Here is a 13549-nt window from a genome sequence, read left to right on the forward strand (position 1 = left end):
TCTGTAAGAAATAGCTGGGGCTCGATTTTTCTTATATAGATCTGTTCTGTTCCTGGATCTCAGTCCGTTAGCTCACTGCTTGTGCAGGCCCTTGCCATGGGAAGGTTAGTTGTAAACTGTTGTTTCCTTCACTTAGTGTAGTTCCCATGGTGGTGGGGAAGGAAGAGAGAGATGGATGAGCATCGTGATCCTGTATATATTCTGAAACTCTTTTCTGAATTTTCCAGATGGCTTTTTCAATTTGTTTCAAACTGCTCAGTATGAATCAATTTTCAGTGTGATTTATTCATACCAGAAATGAAAACGAGCTTGTTTTCACTAGAAGACAACCAAAGTGCCTGGTGGTGTAAGAGGACACTGAGAAGTGAAACTGTATGTGAAAATTTAACATTGAAAGTTGATGTGAACAAAACTTGCATTGTTCTCTTGTATTCACAAGGAGAAAAAGATGATTTCTAGAGCTCAATCATAGAATCATAGAATGGTTTGGGTTGGGAGGGACCTAAAGGTCATCTAGTCATTGAACATCTGTTCCAATCCCCCTGCTATAGGCTGGGACACCTCTCGCTAGACCAGCTTGCTCAATAACATGAGGAGAGATGTTAGTAAAGAAGAAAATAACCTGTAGCCACAAAAGGACCAAACCAAAGCTCAATTCTTTCTACAGTCTGAGGTCATTCAAACTTGCATCTTCCCTGTAGGTGTTATGGTGATGATGGTTCTGTAGGGTGGGGATGGGTGTTCTCTATTTTTCCTAGAGAAACAAATGAAGTTTAAGGGGAGAGTTGCTGATTCTCTGGAGCCTGATTATTCATGCAGTCCATCATCAGGATCCAAGGACTTTGTACTGCATAGGAAGCAGTCGTGATGTACATGGAGAAGGAATCCAAACCTGGTGGCCTCCTTCCCAGAAATAGATGTGGGCCTTTGTGGTTGGACATTAACGATGTTGGGCAAGCTCATGCTTTCGTTCCTGTTTTGGATGAGTTAGCACAGCCTCAGCTGTGGGAGAAAGTACTCCTCCTCTGCCCTCTGTAATACTGTAAAGCAGCCTGTAGTGTGAGGATTACAGGAGTCTGCTGGGAGAGGAGAAGAGACTGCATGTCTGGGTTCTCTCAGCATGGTAAGGAAGTTAAGCTGTAGTCTTTGTGTCCCGGTAAATACTCTAGTACTGATTTATGTGTTTATTTACAAGACGGCACATAGATTTTGAGGCAAGGTGATGTCTGCAGCAGGAATTCCTCCCTGCCACTGCTGCGTGTCGGGTGTTGTTGGAGCTTGTGCTTTGAGTTAGAGTGTACCGAGCGCGCTCTTGCCAAATCACAACGAGTCTTGAGTCAGAATGGTGTTAGGGGTGAAATGGGCAGTGAGCTGCTGAAAGATCTGAGTTCCATGCCATAGCTCAGGCACCCACTTGTTCTAGGTGTGTAAAAGACTGGGCAGATGTTCTGAGGTTTGTGTTTCTTAGCTAGGCTCCTAACACCATTCAGACTTGATTGTAAGTGCATTTAGGATCTTGTCTTTAATCAAAAACAAGATACCCTTAAAATATAAGCTATAAATCACTTTTTTTCTTCCTCATGTTCTTTGACTCATTAATCATTTCTAATATTTAATGATATTCAGTTTTCATGTCTCTCAGTAGTTTGAACATGAGATAAAGAGTTCCTCTTTGAACAGTTCGCAACATCGATTGGCATGAATGGGAACCTGTGATCTCAGTTTTCCTCTTCTCTCCTCTAGGGTATGATCTGCAGCATCTGTCTGGTGAGAATCTGAGCCTATTGGATTTTCATACATGGAACTCTGATTTAGGCAAAGATCTTTGAATTCTCGTCATTTTTTTCCCAGTGCTTGCTTTGTTTAGTTCTTCTCATGCCTACAAATGCGTACACATATCTTTCAGAAAATCAGACTTTGTGTACAGGTTGTTTTGCACAGTGCTGCGTGAGGGCACCTGACCTACTTGTGACCCAGAGGCTGAGAAGCGCTGCTCATTGCTGCAGCAGAGCAGATAACCAACACCACGAGCGTTATCTTCTGCCAGAAAGAAACCACTGATTCCTGTGTACGCCTGAGAACTGAACTAGAGGTTCTCAGTTAAACTGATGCTAATATCTTTTGAGGTAGATATATATTTAACTTTGTTTTACTGCAAAGTAAATAACATTAAGCTATTTCTGAGTGCACAGAGCACTGAGAGCTGTGTTGAAAAGCATGATGCTACTGAAGGCTGTTGAGCCTTCTTTGTGATCTATTGCTTTGGAGCCCTCTGAGGAAAACAGACAGCTGGGGGGCTTTGCCAGCCAGTGTTTCATACTCCCTTATGCTAGCTGTGTGATGGCGATGGCTCGAGGTGGCACAGCCGGGGTGGCACCTCTGGCGTGAATCATACCTGATATGAAGCATCTGCCAAAGAGAACCAAGCAAAACCACAGAGCGACTCGTGTTTTATGGAAATTCAAACTTTCCTGCTGATTTTGCAGGTGGCAGGAAGTAGTTCATCTAATGCTTTGCCTTTATGTTGCATTGTGAACTGCTTTTTTTTTCTCAAACAATCTATTCTAATTTGGTATAAATTCAAGAATCCTTGGTCTTTGTGACTTATCTGTTAGCACTCAGAAGGGAAAAATTACGAAGGGAATTCCCAAATTCAGCAGATTATAACTAGGGGACAGCAAAGCATACCACTGCCTCTGAATTCTCCTGTCTCATCAGCCTGAGATACAAGCATTGATAGGTTTAATGAGGTTCTAAATGACAGGAGGTTATGTACTGTTGTAGGAGTTTTGTGGTGACTCAGAGGCGGCCACATTTGAATTGCATGAAGGCATTTGCTTTCAGGCAACACAACTGTATTGCCTGGGTTCACCTAGGTAGGGAAGATACACTTTGTGTTGTCCAGGAGCAGTGTCCAGATTCATACCGTAGAAGCCCACCTGGTTCTGATTCTTATTGCATTATCTGCAAGATCACAGTGTTTCCTCACTGCAATGAAGTGCTTTATTTTTTTATATCTTTGTTTATATCTCCTTCTTTATATCTTTGTTTATATCTACTGCAGTATTTTGGTATTGTCATCCAAAGACTTCAGTAATTATGGTTCTTTTTTGTCCCTTTTTAAGTTTTTGTCTGCCTTAACCTCCAAGAGGTACACTTTCTTGCCCTGGAAAAAATAGCATGATGGCCACAGAGGTACTTTAGAGTGGGTGAGATCGTGCATCATTATGCAAAGTAGAGGTATCAAATTAGTACATAATGAGCCTTATTATGGTAAAAAAAAAATCTCACACTCCAGCCCATAGCCAGACTTGGACTGCAGTAACTCTATGTGTGGCAATAGTGCTTAGACGCCTTGACTTCATCTTGCTAAATATCATGTGCACCTCTCACCCAAAGTGCTTATCGCTACAAGGTAAATGGGTGTGCTGCTATGGGCATGAGAAGTATAGAAGTGGGAATGAAACGTGCCAGCAGAGTACTGATCAATGTTTGAAGCTGTAGGTACGCTGCTTGGCTGCAGACTATGTGGCAAAGCCCATCTGAACCACACATTTTGCTTTCTGTACCTCTGTTTCCCCATCTCTTGTATCCATCCTGCAAGTGTGTTGTCCTGCTTATAAAGTTGTTTTTGGATACGAATGCTGTTGTGACAGCACAGGCAGTGGTTTTGTTAAAAGAGGCTTATGGTATAACCAGAATTATTTTATCTAAACCTTTTGAAGTAGGCGGTGCTATTAAAGTCATCATGACTTAGATAAATAAGGACATTGAGTACAATATGGGTCACTTTAAACACCACCTCAGTCATTACCCATATTGGGTTGAAATCCTACTAAGATTAGTGTTGAAACAAGCTCTCTTCTTGTTTCTAACTTTCTTAATCTCTTCTGTGAAATTTTAACCAGTTTCCCTGCTTCCTCCATGTTGACCTTGCCTATATATATAATATATATATATTAGATTTTTAAATAAGTATATTTAATACAGGAGTACAGTCTCGAACAGACATCCATGTACACTCATCACATATAATTAAATACTTTCATGACAAAACAGGATGCATCATAAATCTGCTTGGATACATCATTTTAGTTGAGAAAGAGTTTCTTATGGAAACACTGATCAAGTTGTGTTGTGTTGTTTTTTTTAATAAGGGAAAAGATGATGCAAGTGTGAACTGTTGTTCTGCTGAAATACTGTAGGTGTAGTTTCAGTGGAAGCCTAACACAGTCAGGGCTCGTGTCTCTGATATCTCACCCTGCTGCTTGTTTGAAGGGAGTTAAATACCATGTCAGAGTACATGCTAAAACTTGCACTCTATTGCTTAACTACTATAAGAATGCTTTAATTGAGGGAAATATTAAGAAAGTCAAAGCTTATTTTTTCAGGCTTCATCCAAGTGTGCTTTCTCACTGACCTACAAAAGGTGTCTTAGGTGCTCTCTAGATTTTGGTTGAAGTTAACTAAGAGAAAGCTTGGCAGGATTTGGAGGCTTGCCATGCACTTAAGCAGTTCCGCTCCTATCTCCCAGGCTTTGGGACATCCATAGTTCTGGAACCCATCTTTGTTGTTCCACAGCAAGAATTGATCTAGCCTGATATACTGGCAAAACAAAACTTTAATTATCCTTCAGCGCTGCACTTGAAGGTGCATGCCTTTGTAGGAGAAGGCAGTCCTACTGGCAGTCAAGGCACTTCTTTACAAATCTGTGCCTTGAGATAATAATGTCTCAAATCTACTGGTACATCTAAATGAGAGTAGTAGTTAGCCCTCTGATATAGGCATGTGTCCTGTGTAATGCTCAGCTTTTCAGTAGTGACTTCAAATTCAGGGAAACCAAGACATATAGTACTGTATTTATAACTCTAGGTGATATTCAACTTTCTGTTGTGGAAGGGGAAGTGGTGAGTTTACTAAACACGTTATATAAAGTTTCTTTTCAAACACCACCACAATAAATGCAAGCTATTACCTATATAATGGTTTCAGGCAGCAATTCACATCATTGGTTTATTTCCTCGGGTGTGTCTGGTGCTTTTTTGAAAGTCAATTTGAAAATTGCATGAATTAATTGTAAAAAGAATACAGCACTTTCCATTCAATTTTGTCTTACAGACTCCTCTTGCAGACCAAATTACTACAGGCACAGGACTTCTTGGGCGCTGCTGTGGAACAGGAGAAATCAGCCCAACAGGAAAGGTGGTGTTACACATCATGCCTTTGGTATTTGGCGCTCTGGGCAAAGACCTGCAAGACCAGGAGAAGAAAATCACCTGTAAGTAATACCTGCACTTAGTCACCTGGTGTGTATGGGCAGATAGCACTGCTTTCTGTGTTTGCAGGCAATTGAGCAAGGCAATGAATACAGCTAGACTTAGTCACAGATTTTCAGCTGCAGCTAGAACTTTGAAGGGTTGAATTCATTTTAGTTGAGGCTGGAGCTCTGATTTTTCTTGCTACTAAACAAAACCAGCTTAAGATGAATGAATTGGCTACAAGCAAACTGATTTTTTTATATTCCCAAACAGAGCTGATTAAAAAGTTCAGCTCAAATCAGCAAGGATCACGTCTGCTCAAGGTGCTGATCTCTGCAGACAGCAACTAAATGTCTGTGGCAACTGGTGAGCTTCCTCCCAGACCTAGCCTTGCCTCTGTGGCCTGCCCTCTCCCTGCTGAGCAGCTGGTGTGACTTTTGGCCACAAAGGAGACCTTGTGCTTTGTGTCTGAGCTGGTGCACAGTGCCCAATGGCTCGTGTCACAGCTCTGCAGCTGTTCAGCCACATTTCACCCAAAGGCTTGGGCAGCAATTTCCTAAGCCCCGTACTACTGTGGCCCAGCTCAGCAATGGCTGAGCTTCTCCCTGGCTGCCCCCCAGCATCCTCCCCCATCTAAACAGCTGTGAGCTTCCAATCCTTTTCAGTGTGTGAAGGGGTCCTGCTGGATTTACCGTCCCTTGATGCTATGCCATCTTTAAGGACAAGCCTCTTCTTGTTCAGGATTCAGAAAGAGAAGTCCTCTGAAAAGCTGGCCTTAGCTGACCCACGCCCAGACATTTTCCCCACCATGAGGTGCTCACCTGGAAGCTACTGCCCAGGTACTGTTTCATGCATTCCCAGCTGAGATTTGTTCCCTGCTGCCCGGCATTCGTGTCTCACTTTATGCCTTTCTGGAAAGGACTTGGTTTCTTTCTTGCCTCTGAACTGCACAAGTACTCATACATGCACGCCACAAGAGTGGTACCGTGCAGATGCCCTCCTTTGTCTTAAGTGACTATGTCTGTGGGTGATTTGCATTTAGGTGTAGGCATTTCTAAAAGGTTGCACTTATTTGTGTTGTTGTGGCCACAGTATTTAGTTTGGTTCTTACTCCATTCTAAAACCATGAAGGACTTTTTGTCATCTTCTTCCAGGAAAAGGCGATTGAATATCACGCTCTCCATTTGTGTTAGCTATTGCTGTGGAAATGCTTTTATGACTTAGTAGAGAAATAGGTTTGCAGTCCAGGGATGCCTGTTCTGCTGTTATTTTCAGAAGCTTTGTTCTTATTTTAATTGGACTCCTTGTTCAATTTTAGGAGACAGTGTTTTACTGTGATGTGTGATATAATGTAGAACATAAAATTGCCTCACTCAGAAAGCAAGAGAAAGAATTCAGGCGCTCAGCCTACCCTTTGTATTGCAGTGTGCTAAAATCAAGAAATTGGTTACTTTACTGGGTTCTGCACCGTGTTTATATTTTGTGCAGAGACACCTGACCTACACCAGCTCCCCTGAAATATCGCCTGCATTTTCTGAGGAAGTGCTGCCTAAATTCCTCCAGGACTCTAGGAGAAGCTGCACATGTAGAGCCAGAGCTAACGGATTTTGCAATTAAGAAGCACTTCTGCTGACTTGCAGGACTCTAAGTCCTGAACAAGGTTCATTACATCTCAGTTAATGCTGTTTGGCTTTCTGAGAGATAGGTGGATAAATATGGACTCTTTAAGGATTATGACTTGGTTTCCACAGTGCCTTGCATGTTTGACACCATGCAAGGCATAGGCTTATGGACCTTAGGATGTTTTTGAAATTTCCCTCTTTAGCAGATTGGATCGATTTTGAACCTGACATAAACAAGGCTTCCTTTATGTTTAGACAACGTAAAGGTCTCACCATGTGGTCTGCCAGCAGGCTTGTGTGTTTAGTGATACAGGTAAGGTTACCTATTTGACAAGAGTGTATATTTTAAAGCCATTTTGCAGAATCAAGAAGAATAGTGGTGGACATTCAGTTGCAGTGACCGTGTTAGAGAATAGACTGATTTGTGAGGAATAGAACTGTGGATGCGTTTGATGAAGCGTAATTCAGATAGAGATGTAATCCATGCTTAGCTGATCCTCTGGGGACCGAAATGATGTGTTTTCTTCTTGTAAACAAGGCTGACATGGGGTCACTTGTTAGGGCATACATTGTGTGCTCCTACAGTTCATGCCAAGCAACGCCTCTTCAGTGATACACTGGGGCACTATTTTATGAAACTTGCCATCAGATGGCATAAATTCCCTGACAACTCTTAACAACACTGAAGTAGGCATTCCTGGAACACGCTACAGCACCAAAGCCAAGTAGTTAATCAGGTGTAACATGAGGCTTTGACATGATTTACTGCCTGCTAGTAGCTTGTACTGGGGCTGTATTGTCCTTCTGTATGTACTGTATAATAGTTTTAAGCTGTCCTTGGACAGGGCCCTATTGTAAACAAGCTGTCTGGCTTAACTGGGATATCCTGTAAAAATATGTTAATAAAAACTGAAATCATTGTAAAGGATCCTATTCCGACTATTTCTGCTTCCTGAACTATTCCCACCAGTGATATACAGTACATGCTCTTAACTCCTGCAGTGCTGGTGCTTGACTGATGCCTGGCAGTTCTGCAGGACTTGGTTTGAAATGGATCCATCACCACATGCCATCTCAGCATGCTCCTATGCACGAAGGCTGCACAAGGCAGAAATTAGCACTGAAATAAAGCTTATTTTCAAGGTGTCAATTTTATGTAGGTCGCTCCAAAATAAACGCCTCCTATTTATTTCCATGGAAACAGTAACAGATAGAGGGGGAACAGTAACACTATTTGATAGAGCAAATTGTGAGCTACAAAACACTCTTTTTCAGCATAGTCACCACCAGTAGCTCTGCATTTTTAGTAGTGGTGAACAAGAGCCTACACGCTGGGCTTGTCAAAACCTGCATCAGCAGGTTGCTTTTGCCACTGCTGAAGCATACCACCCACCCTTCACTGTGCTCACATCCACTGTTGTTCTCCATAAATGTTCAGCAAATGTCAAGAAATGTCAGTGGGGGCCATTTTCTCCACATAGAGGAATTCAGTGACACACCTTTGCTTCACACACACTTCCATGTCAGATGCCATTTTGTCAGACTGCTTATTTTATTTCCTGTCCCTTTACGTAGTCTCAGCTTAGCTAAGTCTGTGGAGGGACTTATGAGGTAGTAGTAGATGTGAAAGGAGCTTTAGAAGTGAGCTAACTTGAGTACAATAAGGTCAGGATCTCTATCACACGGAGCTGGTGGGTCAGGATAAAACAGCAAGGCCTCGCATGTGGTCAAGTTTTGGAATGTGATTCTGAAAGATATCATCAGGAGTTATTCACTGTTTGCAACTGCTGCTGGATTTTGTGGCTAGAGATAGATGCAAGAAATACAAGGGAAGGGTTGCTGTTTTGCTAACCGGCCTGTCCTTCTAACAGCAGTGATGCCTCTAGTAGAGGATACTTTATGGTATTCGGCCTTCTGTTAATTAATATGCAATTCTGCATGTAAAGAAAGCACCCACAGCTTAATAAGTGGGAATGTGGTTTATTGCCATAGATGGCTGCAATACACAGGTTTGCGTGGTGGCTTGGGGATGGGGGTTGTGTGTTGTGCTGCTGTTGGAAGACATTAAAAAGTGACCTGGGCCCCTGTGAGCAAGCCTTGGGGTTAGCTGTAAATTGAGACAGCACATCTCCAGGGTTTTCATTGCAAATACAAATTTCAGATCTCTGCGTGGCAGTTTTGCTTACACGTCCTTCTTTCAGGTATTCTGATTACTAAGATTCCACCTACTTTCAAAGATTAATTGCACAGCAACTTATTGGCTATGGGTATAATTTAATAATTGAAGAGCTTAATCTTTCAAATTGGAATGAGAAGAATGAACGTCCCCAGTGTATTTCCAGCATAGCAGTCAATTTAAAATCTATCTCAGGAAAGAAGGAAAAAAGACTGTTTCGATTTTATATTACAAAAGAAGATATGAAAATTTACCTTTCTTGCTTGGTTTTTAAATTTATGGAAGTATTCATCTTTGTTCTGAAAAACACTTGTCAGTTAGTGCTGCAGGACTCCGTAGTGATTGTGCCACTTTCAGGTTTGGTAGAGCATGGAAGAAGTTCTGGCAGCTGTCAAGAGAAAAATGTGGAGGGAGGCTACTCTCAGCTGGAAGATCAGCCTGCAAACAAACCCCTCACAGTGCAGACACCAGTTCTCTCAACATTGTACTTTTTTTTCCCCTTGATCTGATCCATTCGGAGCTACTGAGTGATAAAGTAAAAGATAGATAGCTGTGCTGGTATTGCTTGATCAAGGCAGCTGAGCTGGGCAGCTGGGACAATGTTTATCCAGTGGGCACAAGGCATGCTTTTGGGTGAAGCCGCTAACATCTCAATTACCTCCTCATAAAACATCCTGGCTAACTGGAGCTAGTCGTCTCACTTCAAGATGGCAGTAAAGATGCAGCAGGAATTTTCACCTCAGCCAGCAGGTTGAGATGGAAGTCCTGTTTGTGAGAAGCAGAGGTGCGACACTGATCTTGTGTGTTTGTGCTGAGGCAAATGCTACATGCAGTGCCTCTCTGCAAGGACATTACGAAATAGCAGATGTGTGCTTGTCCTGCTGTGAGACAGCTTTCTGATGGTGAAGGCCTAGCTGTGCAAAAGACAGGATTTATAAGCAGAGTGGTTCGGTCCTTGTAGGTGGCAACCTGACCTGGCTTCTGTGGCCCAACGGAAAGGTTCCCATGTGCTCAGCACATCTCCTGTGCACGTGTCTTCACAAACAACTGTCTCACTCCAGCAGATTGTAGCTGTTTTGAACAACTTTGGATGAGTCCACAAAGCATTGCATTAGATGAGAATGAGTGATTTTGAGGGGGAAAAGAGCTAAAAGAAATTTCAGTCAACCTGAAAATGACAGCAGTTGGCTACCCTTTGGGACTGGCTTTATGAGCTACATGTATTTGCAGTCATCTGATCTCTGCTACTTGATAAGGAGTAGCTGAAGAGATTCAGAAGGCATAAAAATGCATTCTTCTATTCATAGAAATGTTTCACTTTTAAAAGGCACAATTTTGCTACCACATACCTTTGTCTGGAACCACTCCCAATGGCTACAGAAGCAGCTGCACAGAAAAGGCATCACTGCTTTTAAGTGGGGAGAAGGGAAGAATACAGATTCGGTAAGTTTTTGTCTTCTTTTGTCATTCTTTTTATTGTTGTCTTTGAAAGCTGTTTGCTTGATGAAAGCAGAAGGAATAGAAATGAATTTTTACAGTACGACTGTCTTCATAGTAGCAACAGCTAAAGCAATCACACAGCATTTCACATTCAGTGAGAATCAATGACTTGAGGGGGAAATATAGACACATTGTGTGTTTTTAATAAACGAACGTGTTGTCTTCCTCCACCATGCTTCATTTTATTGCTCCTGTCTGCGTTAATTTGTATGTAGGTTGCACAACCCATTTTCAACAAGGGAAAGCCGTATGTTTTCTCTTTCACATAGAAAGATGGTGAACTGTGGCCTTCAGAATACTGATCATTCACTCAGATGTGATAGTCATAGTAGTCATGCCTTGCAAAACATTCTGCCCTAACTTGTCTAAATTTTTCATTGACATAGTTCAGGTTCTTTGGTTGTTTTCTTCCTTAAACCAATGAGACTCAGGAGGAAGGCATGGTAGAAGGTTAAAGCCTATTGTACAGTTCAGTATTTAAGCTGCGTACCTTTTGAATACAGTAAAAGCATCAGGGATTAATGAAAGCATTTTAATGGATTTCTATGTTCACGAATCATAGCAGAACCATGAGATCACTAGAAATAGCCTGACTACCAGATTTTCAGACTGCGTTGTGGTACTCTATGCTATCAAGTACAGTTTTTCTATGCATATGAGAAACTACCCGGTTAACATAAAAGAAAATGAAAGAAATCAACTGAAGAGAAATGGTGGTGTTACTATTTTTTTTCCATTGCATTTGTATAAGATGCATGAGAATTCTATTCAAAATGAACAAATGGAGAACTGACCCCATAAATCTGATCACCAGACCCATCCTTTGCCTTCCAAACTAATGACTTTTGTGCTTTTGCTGAAAAATGGAATCCGCTCCAGAAGATTGTTTCACAGTGTGTGTGATACACTTGCTTACTGGATTTGCATTCATTTCTAATTTAATGTTAGCGATCAAAGAAACAATGCTTTCCTATAAACACATTAAAAATACAGGAAGATAATCTGTTTATTCAAAGTTAAGATAAGAAGACAAGAGAAACCTGCCTGTCCATGTAGCTCTCAGGAACCAGACTGCTTAGTAAATTGAAATTCTATTGCAGAAAGCATCACTGAAAGTGTTCAGCAGAGGATGGCCTTGCCCGTGGGCAGAGCTCAGCCTGCAGCCATAACTTGGATGTGATTCAGTACAGCAATTCAGAATGTCCTAGACCTGAAATAAGTTAATATTTCTATTCATTCTTTCAACAGACTTAACACTGAGACCTGGTCTATGGTCCACCCCTCAGATTTCTCTAAGGAGAAACTGTAGAAAGCTTCTTCTACCAGTGATATTGAGTGCGGGAGTCATGTTACAGGTTGGATAAAGGGGGTTTCTTGTATTCCGTATCTTATATACCTTACCTGTATCTTATCCACATGGACCGACAGAGTGTGACTGTAACACTGCTGTGGTCTGAATTACCTAAATACTGCCTCCAAATTAGCAATGCCTAAACTTTGCAAGTCTGTGGTTCCTATAACTTTCCTGCCACAAGTTCACTGTCACAGTCTGAGGACAGTGGTATTTGCTAATTCAGACCACATGACTAGAAAGCTATTACTCAGTATTGCTAACAAATACAGAATTTGTAGGTGAAATGCCACCATATGGATCCATCCATGAAGAAAATAGAATCAGCACGTATGGCTTGTAGCTCACTTTTCTTCTTTTTAAATGTTAGGGAGCCTAACTTCTCCCTTTCTAATGAGATCACTTTACTTCCTTCTGACATTGGCAATCTGTTTGAGTTTCATACTATTCCTTGAAGATCGTCTTTACAGCTGGAGAGAGTCATCAGGAGCATTTAATACAGATCAGACGTGGAGCTCTGTCCAAGAGACAATAGCCCTATTCAGAATGGGTTCTAAAGTAATTAAAAAAATGAGAGTAACTTCAAAACACCAGAATGAATAGACTACGCTCTGTTAAAAACTGAACAAGTTGGGCAGAAACTTCCTTTTTCTTGTAAAATGATAATTGTTTCCTATAGAGGCCATATGGAGCTTGATGGGAATACCTCGGAAGACCCTAATAATTTTAGACATGAGCTCTCCTTAACCGATTATTAAATTGCTTAATGGCTCTTTCCCCCTCACAGCCGAGATACAGCGAAGCACACATAGTAGATGATGCTATTATTGCTTTCCTTGTAGATGCAAGTTTACCTATCTGAGCAATGTCATCAAAACATCTAGCAGTGTTCTGGAGAAAATGGCATGCATAAATGCAGAGCTTGGCTGATGGTTTACAATTCCTTGTAAAATGTCATGAGACCTGCAAAAGGCACAAGGCTTACAAAAATAAAGACCTACAGAACACAAGATTTAATAGCACTAGTCCATTTTGACTGTTCGAGAGCCTGGGGGAAAACTGACATCTAATTACTGCTATGTGTAATGTTTTCAATTTTCCTGATCTAGTTTCAAAGCTGGATATACTACTTCCACCTCTCCTGATTACTCAAGATGTTTTGTTTCTTAAAATATATTGTGTGTAATTTCTTAACTTAGTCTGGCAATCCCCGGTTTGAGCATCTGTTTTAATTATACTGAAGCAAGCTATGGTTTTGCTGGGTTAAAATTTCCAAGACTGGATGCCAATAGCAATGTGTTTGGTTAATGCTTCACTCTAGGCCTGCCAAAGCAGAAATTCCCCAGGCTTTTAGTTTCTTAGGTTCTTGGTTTTTCTGGGAGGTGTCAAACTTTTAAACAAGAAATGCATGATCCCATATTCGTTTTGACAGACTCTGGGGGGCTTTCTGACTCATTTATGTGTCTCTTCCTCTACAAAAACAGTGCATGGAAGTTCCATAGTGATGGAAAAAACTTGCTCGTTTTAGCAGTGTGAAAGAGAGGGATCAGAGTAAGTCCAGCAGAAAGAAGTTATGGTGGTGAATGCTAAGCCTTGCAGCTAGTGCTTACAGCTGTGTAGAGGATGCTTTCTTATAATCTCA

The 13549-nt window shown here is 41.4% G+C and overlaps 1 protein-coding gene across 6 annotated transcripts in view; it reads left to right on the forward strand.

The window, feature by feature from the left end:
* The first annotated feature begins 1070 nt into the window (after positions 1-1070).
* MYO1B (myosin IB) overlaps positions 1071-13549 on the forward strand; it is a 117731-nt gene continuing 105252 nt past the window's right edge. The window contains exons 1-5 of one of the 6 annotated variants that reach the window (XM_046944051.1): positions 1071-1123; positions 1744-1767; positions 5132-5278; positions 10384-10499; positions 11805-11911. The gene's annotated coding sequence lies outside the window, so the exon portion shown is untranslated. Of the gene's footprint in view, positions 1124-1743; positions 1768-5118; positions 5279-5999; positions 6098-10383; positions 10500-11804; positions 11912-13549 lie in introns of all 6 variants that reach the window. The other 5 variants (XM_046944053.1, XM_046944054.1, XM_046944050.1 and 2 more) reach the window with 5 other exon arrangements.

Source organism: Gallus gallus, chromosome 7 (assembly GCF_016699485.2).
Source record: "Gallus gallus isolate bGalGal1 chromosome 7, bGalGal1.mat.broiler.GRCg7b, whole genome shotgun sequence".
Classification (NCBI taxonomy): Eukaryota; Metazoa; Chordata; class Aves; order Galliformes; family Phasianidae; genus Gallus; species Gallus gallus.